This window comes from Hydra vulgaris, chromosome 07, assembly GCF_038396675.1.
Source record: "Hydra vulgaris chromosome 07, alternate assembly HydraT2T_AEP".
In the NCBI taxonomy this organism is placed as follows: Eukaryota; Metazoa; Cnidaria; class Hydrozoa; order Anthoathecata; family Hydridae; genus Hydra; species Hydra vulgaris.
This window is the reverse complement of record NC_088926.1, coordinates 18,425,646-18,436,309: the sequence shown is the minus strand read 5'-3', so window position 1 is coordinate 18,436,309 and position 10,664 is coordinate 18,425,646. Positions and strand designations below refer to the sequence as shown.

Sequence of the window (10,664 nt, the reverse complement as noted above, 5' to 3'; positions counted from 1 at the left end):
ACTTTCCCTGAGACACTAATGATTTCACTCGTTTATCAATTTTATTTTATTTTCATCTGACTGCGAATAAATTATTTACAAATATCACCCTTTTTATATAAAGTTTAGAACCACAAAAAAATAAACTTAATTACAAGTAATTACGTTGGCGTAATTTTCCCATACCTCTACGAAGACCACATCATTTCAAATACATTGATGTTTATATTAAGAAACAACCGCTAATTGTTGTTAGTATCTTGGAAGACGTAATTCACCACAAACTTTTAAGTAAACTTTTGTTTTTATTGAAAAATGGATTCAAATTTACCATATCATTCGCATAGTATAGACTAGAACTTATACTCCTAGTATATATACAAATATATTTCAGAACTAAATTTAACCACATCGAAATAACTAGTTTAGCTAAATTAAGACCAAGATTTTAAATTAACAAATTTATTTAGTCGCATACTTTTGGTGTGATTATGTTTTGTCACAAGCGAATAGAAAACTTGCTCATGACGAAAGATAAGCATACTATAAACTATAAATAGGCTCTTTGTTAGTGCCAAATTTTTATCTCACTTAATTGTTACTGCATCTTTCTAAACCGCTTTATTAGAAACAATAATCAATCAACGCAATATAAAATTCTCACAACTTATTCCTGTTATTCAAATTAATCAAATACATAGTCTAATACTCTGATCAATTAACACAATACAAAACACTCACAACCTATTCCTGTTTTTCAAATTAATTATATACATAATCTAATATTCTGATCAAAATAATTCTTCGTTGTATAACAATAAACGGTATTAAATTGATCGAATTTGAATGATCTAAAGTTAATTGAAAATAAAATTTTCAATTAAATGATTTAATAACAATACTATTAAAACTATAAAAGACAATTGGTTGAAAATAACTTATACACCAGTATTGTATATTTTTTAAAATTAACTCAAAACATATAATTTTATAATTATTAATAAATGCTTTGACTATAACATAGTTATCCTCAGCTAAATATAAAAAAGCAATAGAGATCATATCGATGATTTAAAGTACAAAACACCCATGTACATATTTGACAGTTAGACATTTTGACCATAAAAGTTTCTTTTGTGCTTCGAACCATCAATATAAGTGATGATACACCAAAAAGGAAATTTAAAATGTAGCAAATGTCATAAAAGTACAACAAAAAAAAAAACGTCAAAAAAAAAAAAATTAAAAAAGACAATAAATGAACCGGTGCTGTTGTTGCCGTTACTCGTTCGTGCGTGTTTTACACGAAAATCACGGCGGCTATTAACGGGGCGAGGCTTTTAATAAGCTGCGGATGGTCTGGAAAAGAAAACTTTTTTTGGAAAAAAAAACTTATTTTTTTTTGGTGTTTTTAGTTTGGCAAAAAGCACATGCGACACCTCCCATCCCCATGAGAGACTTCTTCGGGACGGCCCTGACCAAGACCCGTGTTTTACGGGTCTGGCAGCTATTATATAATATTGCTTCACTTATTAATGGTCATTCGTGAGTTATTGCCAAGGAACTCACGGAAGCTATTACACCCGAGTTAATGGCAAAGGCTCGCAGCACTTTTTTATAAGAAAATGTGAACGAAAGTGTATTCAAATGTCTAACTTATGTAAACGTTTATCAAGTTAAGTTTACCAGTTTTTCTTTTACTTGAAAGTTGTATTGTAGCAATATCTCGTTAATTTTGATTTATAACATTTATTTGCCGTTTTATAAAGTTATTATATAGTTAATAATAGTCATTTTATCTAAATATATAAAGTCTTGTGTTTATTTAATATTGCTAAAAGTTATAAGTGAGCCCAAATTTCGCTCGCTGCTCGCTGCGCTTCCGAAGTACAACGCGTGGGTTCAGAACCTGTCACTTGCACATTTTTTAAAAATATTTTTCAATTTTCTCAAACACAAAATAAAACATTTTTGAAGTTCTATTGATGTTATTATTTTATACTATAACAAACGAATGAGAGAGAATTTGTAAAAAAGGCTAAAATTTCTATAAACATCAAAGAAGTGGGATTTGCTTTTATTTGATTTAAAATTAGTTTTTTATTTTAGGTGCCACAAGAAGCCCTTCGGTCTTATCTCAGAGCACTGCGGATGAGCATTCAATTGGAGGTTCACGCCTCCTTCCTAACCGATGTCGCAAAATTTGCCCAGAGGTGGGATTGAACCACGGATCTTTTGTTTCTGAGGCAAGTGCGCTACCACTGCGCTGCGGCTGCTCGTTCTAAAAAGCTGCGGATGGTCTAGAAGAAATTTTTTATAAAAAAACTAATAGAAACTTAACAATGAACAAAATAAATGAACCCGTACCCTTTTTTTGAATAGATGTTTACGATTTTACAATAAGAAGTTATAAAGTATTGAACATTACTTGTTAACTCAAAACAAAATTTGACAGATTTTGGTTTTTTACCATTAACTAATAAACATCAAAATAAAACGAATATTTAAAAGAATAATTATAGAAATGGCTAGTGTGGAATAGACTTACTGAGATCCGTACTGTACGTGTCATGGTAAGTTCATTATTTCATCTTTTTAATTTTTTTTTCACATATTTTTAATTTATTTCAACATGATTTTTCAACTTTTAATACCGATTGTAATAATCAATACATTTCAAACGGGATTCTAAATATCATTTAGAATAGGGTAGGGTGGGGTTATCTCAGCCTATTTTTGGCTACTTTTGATTGATGCACAAAATATATATATACAGCAAAACTGTATGTTTGAGCCGTATATACAGCATATATATATATATATATATATATATATATATATATATATATATATATATATATATATATATATATATATATATATATATATATATATATATATATATATATAGTATATATATATTTTGTAACTGTAACTGAGAATGTATTGTATTGAAATTATTTGAAGTTTAAACATAATAGTACTTTAATAAAATAATTTTTAATAAAGTTTAAACATAATACTTTAATAAATGTTTTAAACGCAAAAAAACTTTACTGGTTCAAAGCTCTGCTTTAGAAAAGCAAAATGAATATTTTTTTCTATCTCTGTTGGTTAACTTCCAAGGAATGTATAGCATTTTTGTGGTTCAATTTCCATACATTTTTATAATATATAACAAGTTTGAGTTTGGTGTAAACCGTGACGATGGTTTGGCAGTTTTTAGATATCAAATCAAAAAAATAAAAAAGAACATTGTCGAAATATTTAAATACAATCGCTTACGCATATATATACAATACAGCATGAAAACTTTCAAATACCTCGATGTAACTGGCGCGATACTGCAAGATCGCAACTTTTCTCATAAAGAGTATGAAATTGCTTTTTCTTTTTTAAAAAAGAATAAATCACCTCGCTTCGATGACGTTTCTAATAATATAGTTATTTCAAACAAAAACTACATCTCCAGACTTTTGTTCTTATTATAAAACTTTAAATAAAAGAAGGGAATTTTCCTAAAGCGCTAAAGTTGGCAAAAGCATGTCCAATTTTAAAAAATAACGATTCAACTGAACATGCAATAACGATCAATCAATTTCGGAAAAACCATTCAACTGAACATGCAATAATTGAAATAGTAGACCAAATAACTAAAGGATTTGAAAATAATAACTTTACTCTGGAATTATTTATTGATCTATCAAAATCATTTGACACAGTTGATCACCTCATTCTTATAGAAAAAATAAAACACAATGGAGTGATAAATAAAACCTATAATTGGTTAAAAAGCTACCTCACTGAAAGAAAACGATATCTTATTAGTAAGGAATCGGACAACTTAAAATTTTATGTGGAGTTTCACAAAGGTCAATTCTTGGTCCATTGCTTTTCTTGATTTTTGAAAATAATTTAAATAATGCATCAGCAAAGCTATTTAAATAATGCATTTGCAAACTTAATATACTTTATAAACAAAATATACTTTATTTCATAAAAAATCACAAGATGAAAAACTTCCTTTAAAATTACCCGATTTGAATTTAAATGATACGCTAATTAGTAAAAATGGTTCAATAAAATTCTTAGGAATTCTTATTGATGAAAATTTATCATGGCTTCCCCATATAAATTGTATTCAATCAAAAATTTGTAAAACAGTTGGATTGATGTACCGAATTTTCCATATGTAACATCAGAAAGTCTGAAACTAGTATATTTTGGCCTAATAAATTGTGTCATTTACTATTCCAACATTACATGGGCTAGCACTCAACCAACAAAACTTAAAAAAATGTTTTTTTCTACAAAAGCAAGCATGCAGACTTATATATAAATAAATGCAACACCATATAATATGAACATGCAAAACCAATAATGAAAGACGTGCAAATGATGAATATATATGAAATCAATATTTACCAACACCTAATTTTTATGTATAAATGTAACAACAGCTTGATTCCAAAAAACTTTAATGGTTAATTTACAAAAAAAGTAAACAAAAAGTATTTTCTTAGAATAAACCAATGAAATACTTAAAAATTGCCAAGAATTAGTAGTAAGTATTCTGAATATGGAAAATCATCCCGCGGATCAAAACAATGAAAACTTTTCAAAAAACAAAAAAAAGTATTTATCAATTTAAAATCGTTAAATTCCTTTAAGTTTGTAATAAAAAATGAAATCTTTAAATTAGATAATTTAGTTTCTTCATTTTTCGAAATGAAAATCGAATTCCATTTTTCTTAGTTTTTTACTTGTTTAATTGGCTAAGTGTAAAATTCTGTAGCTAAGTGTAAAATTCTCAAACGCTGTAAAGCATGCAATCCATCAACCAAATCTTCTAAATTGTCTCACCAAAAAATATGAAATCCTAAATTATAAAAACACTAATCTTTAAAGTAAAAGAAGCGAGATTATTTCTGAGTGCAGACATAAAAACAGATTTTTTCTTTTCCAATTTGACATTGTCCAGTGGGCGCGGGACCTCCTAAACGTTCAATAGACGTTGAAAACGTTCATAAGACTGGGTTGGTAATTAGTAAAGATGTTTTTTCTATATTATTTGACGTCTGATCTCATTCCATTGTTGTTAAAAAAATTGTCGCGGTTTTTTAATTGCATTTTTCTGGTTTTTTACTTCTTGATTTAATTATATGACGAGTGCCTAAAATAGTATGAAATTTTAAGTACCATTAAAAAGTTGTCTTTTATTTAACCATTTATGGATCTATTTTGTGACTAAACTTCTTAGTATTAGTGCCTTGGAAAGTATGAAAAATGCTGGTGCAATAATCTTTTTTGGCTCCCTCCCTCATGTTAATAGTGCAACAAAAATTGTATTTGTTATTTAAGATACAATTCAAATAAAAAGATTTAAAAAAATTATATTTGCACAACAAAGTTTACAAAAAATCTATGCATGTTATATACGTGTTGTTAAATAAACCATTTTTTTAAAGCAAAATTGCTTTGCGTTTCTTTATATTAGCAAAACTACGGATTAATTTACCAAACTCTATATGTTTTGCAATGTCAGACTCGATACTTAACCTTGTAAGGTTTGTTTAAATTAAAAAATAATTTGGTCCCGAAAATATTCCATAATTAATTTCAACTTATTGATCACAAATACGAAACAAAGCATTCTGTGCAGAGCACTATATTCCAAAAATGCCTTTGAGGCAATTCAAATTCTCAACATCTAGAAGAGGAGCACAGTTGTGGAACTCCTTTCTCACAAATGATATTAAAGATGTACTATTTAAAATTTTTTCAATTTCAATAAAACAAAGAATTTTTCCACAAAGCCTAAAGATAGCAAAAGTCATACCAATATTAAAAAACGGTGACTCTACTAACATAAATAATTATCGTCCTATTTCAGTTCTTCCTGTGCTCTCTAAAGTTTTAGAAAGAATTTTGTACACCAAAATATATAATCACCTTAATATAAACAACTTATTATACAAAAATCAATATGGCTTTCAAAAAAACAAATCCACTGAACACGCAATTCTTGAAGTTACTAGAAATATTTCTTACTCATTTGAAAACTCTCAATTTACTTTGGCTGTTTTCATAGACCTAGCGAAAGCTTTTGATACTATTGATCACAAAATTCTTTTTAAAAAGTTAGAGTGGTACGGAATAACTGGTAATGTATTAGTTTTGCTGAAAAGTTACCTTTATAATAGAAAGCAATTTGTTTATGCAGATGAAAGTACATCATCTAGTTTGTTTAATGTAACATGCGGAGTTCCGCAAGGATCCATATTAGGACCTCTTTTATTTTTAATTTACATTAATGACCTATTTAAAGCTTCAAATCTAATTACAATTATGTTTGCTGATGATACCAACTTATTTCTCTCTCATAATAACATAATAACATTATTTAACAACATGAACATTGAACTGGCTAAAGTTTCTAATTGGTTTAAATTAAACAAATTATCATTAAATATTGAAAAAACTAAATGGATTCTTTTCCATCCAGCTGGTAAAAAACACCAACTTCCAATTAATATGCCAAATCTTTTTATTGATGATATTCTTATTAAACGGGTTATAGTGACAAAATTTTTAGGTGTGTATATTGATGAAAGTCTTACTTGGACGAACCACATTGCAAATTTATGTAATAAAATTACTAAGAGTATAGGGATTTTATACAAAGCAAGAAGCGTATTAAACAAACATACATTAATTCAATTATATTACTCACTAATTCATTGCCATTTAAGCTATGCTAATATTGCTTGGGGCAGTACAAATAAAGGAAAACTCGAACCTCTTTATCGGCAACAGAAGCATGTTGCACGGCTTATAAATTTTAAAGGCCATTTTGCTCATGCCAAACCTCTTTTATATGAAATGAAAGTTCTTAATATATACGAGCTAAATGTTTTTAATATTTTATGTTTCATGTTTCAATGTAAAACAAACTTATCGCCTATTTCTTTTCATAATTTATATCTACAAAAAGACAGAAATAAATATATATTAAGGAATAATAATTTAATTCGACAACCGTTTTCTCAAACTAATTTTGGAAAATTTTGTATTTCTTTTCGCGGACCATTTTTATGGAACAATGTAATTTTAAATGCTCCAAATGATATTTCTCAAGAATGTACTTTAAATTCTTTTAAATTTAATCTTAAAAAACTAATTTTTTCAATTACAAATATATTGATTTACTTTTAAAATATTTTCAAGTTTATTTAATTATTTTATTCTGTAGACTAATGTTTAATGTGAAAAAAACGTTATTTGTGTATATACTTTTTATATTATTTTAAATTTAAAATAAGTGTTTTACTTCAGCGGTTCTCGATGACAAGACCTGCCGGTCTTCTTCGAGTTTCCGCGTTCTTTATTATTTTTATTACAAAATCTTTTTATTGTATTTTCTTTCTTCTATTTAGATTTTTATTTTTTTTATTTATAAAAACTGTAAAATGAATTATTAAAAAGTTGTAATAAAGAACAAAAATAAAAAAAATAAATAAAAAAAAACAAACGATAAACTCGATTCAAAATTTTAAATGCGTTGTTAAACAAGTGTTACTTGACCCCAAAATTACTGAAACAGTCTCTTATCTTTAAAACTTTTACACGTCTCGAAATTTTTTTTATTTATACAATACCTGGAAATATTTTTGATTATACTCATATTTATAAAGATAAACTTACTTGGCTATTTCAATTATACAAGTTTTTATATTTACATATATATTTAAACTTATGTGCTGCAAATATCTTAAGTTTTGTTTATTTTATATTTTATTGATATTGATTGTAAAATATAACTGAAATAAACGGGGCATGATGGTAAGACCATCGTCTTCTGCTTGCTCCAGTCAATTTTTTTACGTTATATTGACGAAAAAAGATTATATCTATCTAAAAATGGTCATTAATGCAATTCTAACTCATGGTTGACCTGAGTTAATTTTTAAATAAGTTTAAGCTTGCTGAAGCATCTTTCTGCTAATGCTACTGGTGCTGTAAAGAATATCCTATATTTGACACTGAAGTTTCAAAATATACTTTCTAGTTTGCGCTCTACCAAAGCGTTAAACATTTTCTCCCAAATGTTTAGTACTAAAATTGGCTTTGTCAGTGTTATGCATTTCATTTCATCAAACTTAAGTTGTTTTTTAAGTAAGCTAAAGAAATATATCAACCAAAGAAAAAATAAAACCTAATATTTATTTTATTCATTTTAGTTTTCCTTATTTATCAGTTTTTTCAAACATAATATGCTTAAACATCAATTTAGCGAGTTACACAGCTTAGTCGAAGATTAACCAACTATAAGTTTTCTAATTGTGAAGGATCTTTTTTTCTTTCAATAACTTATCGCTACATTGCATTTATTAAACCTAAATATTTCAAAGTAAAAGAAAAACAAAGTCATAACATGGAACTAAATAAACTCTAAATATTTAGATAATAATATATAGATAATAATAGCTAGCAGTACTAAGAAATTTTATTGTTTTATGCCCTATTATGTAAATGTTATTTAACAAAAAACTTTAAAACATTTAAAGTTAAAAATATATATATATTATTTATTGGCCCTAAACTCTTATGGGGCCATGTAACGGCACCCTTCTCTCATAAGACCTGCTTAATATTGATCACTTTCAGATCAAACAAGGGTTGTGCATTTTAATATAATAATGATGATAATAGCAACAATAATATATATATATATATATATATATATATATATATATATATATATATATATATATAAATATAAATATATATAAATATATATATATATATATATATATATATATATATATATATATATATATATATATACATATATATATATATATACATATATATATATATATATATATATATATATATATATAGTAATAAATAACTTATGAGTAAATCTCATACTTTATTTGCGATAGTAAAGCTTATACGCTGACACAGTCAACCAAAGTCTAAAGATTAAATCTAATAAGCAAATATTTTATGTCTAGACATTGTTAACGAAAGAAAAATATGAATCATTGCTTGTATTTAAAACATCAAATTTTGACATTGTTTAAAAGCAGGATATCTTTTTTTTTTTTAAACGTCATTGCTCTCAAAACACTAGATAACGTTTTTAATACGTCACAACACGCAAAACTAAGTATGAATATTAATTTGTCAGTAAGACAGTTTAGATTATTTAAAGAAAACATTTAAACAAACGGATTTTAAAAACACGAATTAAAGAGCATACGATATTCAAACTTAGAGTGTTCAAATAATTGAAAACAATTACGCAATGTGCGCAAAGCCATCCCATTAACTCCGACAAAAAAAGGCAACGTAAAGTAATACTATACATCTTAACTGAACACTTGTTTTTGCTATAACAAGAACTTAGTTTCATTATTTGTTGTACAGAATACATCTTGTACTTCATTATATACAAATAAATATCAGATCTAAATATAATCGTAACGAAATGACAAATACAGTTAAATAAAGTCGGAATTCCAACCAACAATATCAATTAGATGCACGTACCTATTTTGGGTGTGATTATGCTTTTTCATAAGCTAGTATTAAACATATTCGCAACGAAACATAATTACACCATTGTTAATCAAAAAAATGTTTTGAAACTTTGAAAGTTTCAAATATTTATCTTTGTTACATCTTGCTAAACCGCTTCGTTAGAAATCAATCGCCACAATAATAAAGACTCATAACTTATTCCTGATTTTTCAAAATAGCGGTGAGTGGAGAAAAGTGGAACAGCCTAAAAATTTTTTTTTTTTTCTGTTTACTTATTTATTTTTCTTTAGGTAAACATATACGAATACATTTTTTATCCTGATAAAGAAAATATATATACAAAGTTATCAGATTGATAAAAATACATTAAAGTTGTTACAAATTTTAATACAACTTTTGGTATATTAACTATTATATACAATTATTTTTCCAAATTACAAGAAATTATAATTAAAAAAGGAAACCAAAGAAGATTAAGCTAGTTCCCTTAACAGCGCCACTTGGCATACATCTGTGTTGTTTTTAATCTAATGTAAGCAACACAGATGTATGCCAAGTCCGCTCTAATACGCTTTGTCTCCCTGCTTTTGTTAAAAACCGCATTTGAAAAGTACCCACAAAAAGTATTCATGGAGCGATGAAGTGGGACAAAGAAAATAATTACACTTTTCCCCATTTTCTCTCTTTTGTAATTAAACTGTGAAAACCTTTGGAACATTTTGATGAAGGTTACGTGCTTTAAGATTTTAAAACATTTAAAATAAGTTTTGTTTGTATTATGCTAAATAATTACTTACTTTACCCCATTGGCGTGTTTCCTCTAGAATTAATTACATATATACTTTATCATAACCTGCTTACGGGATCAAATAAGTTTACTTCATTGGCATGGTTCATTTCATACATTATATTAAAAAAAATTCAAGTTTTTCTAGAAGTATTTTTTAATGTTTTACTTTTCCCCACTCTCCTGTAATCTTATATTTAACCTAATATTCTAATCAAAATAGTTCTTTGAATTCTATTGAATAATAATAAACGGTATAATAAATTCATTGAATGATAATAAACGGTATCAAATTAATTAAATTTGAAATGTCTAAAAACAGTTGAGAGGAAAATTTTCATTAAATCAA

At 26.7% G+C, this 10,664-nt stretch overlaps 1 protein-coding gene across 1 annotated transcript in view; it reads right to left on the bottom strand.

Moving 5' to 3' along the window:
- Positions 1-10,451, bottom strand: part of LOC105846647 (1-phosphatidylinositol 4,5-bisphosphate phosphodiesterase eta-2) — an 83,418-nt gene extending 72,967 nt beyond the window's left edge. Inside the window, exon 1 of the mRNA XM_065801267.1 lies at positions 10,326-10,451. The gene's annotated coding sequence lies outside the window, so the exon portion shown is untranslated. The remainder of the gene's footprint in view (positions 1-10,325) is intronic.
- Between the last annotated feature and the right edge of the window lie 213 nt (positions 10,452-10,664).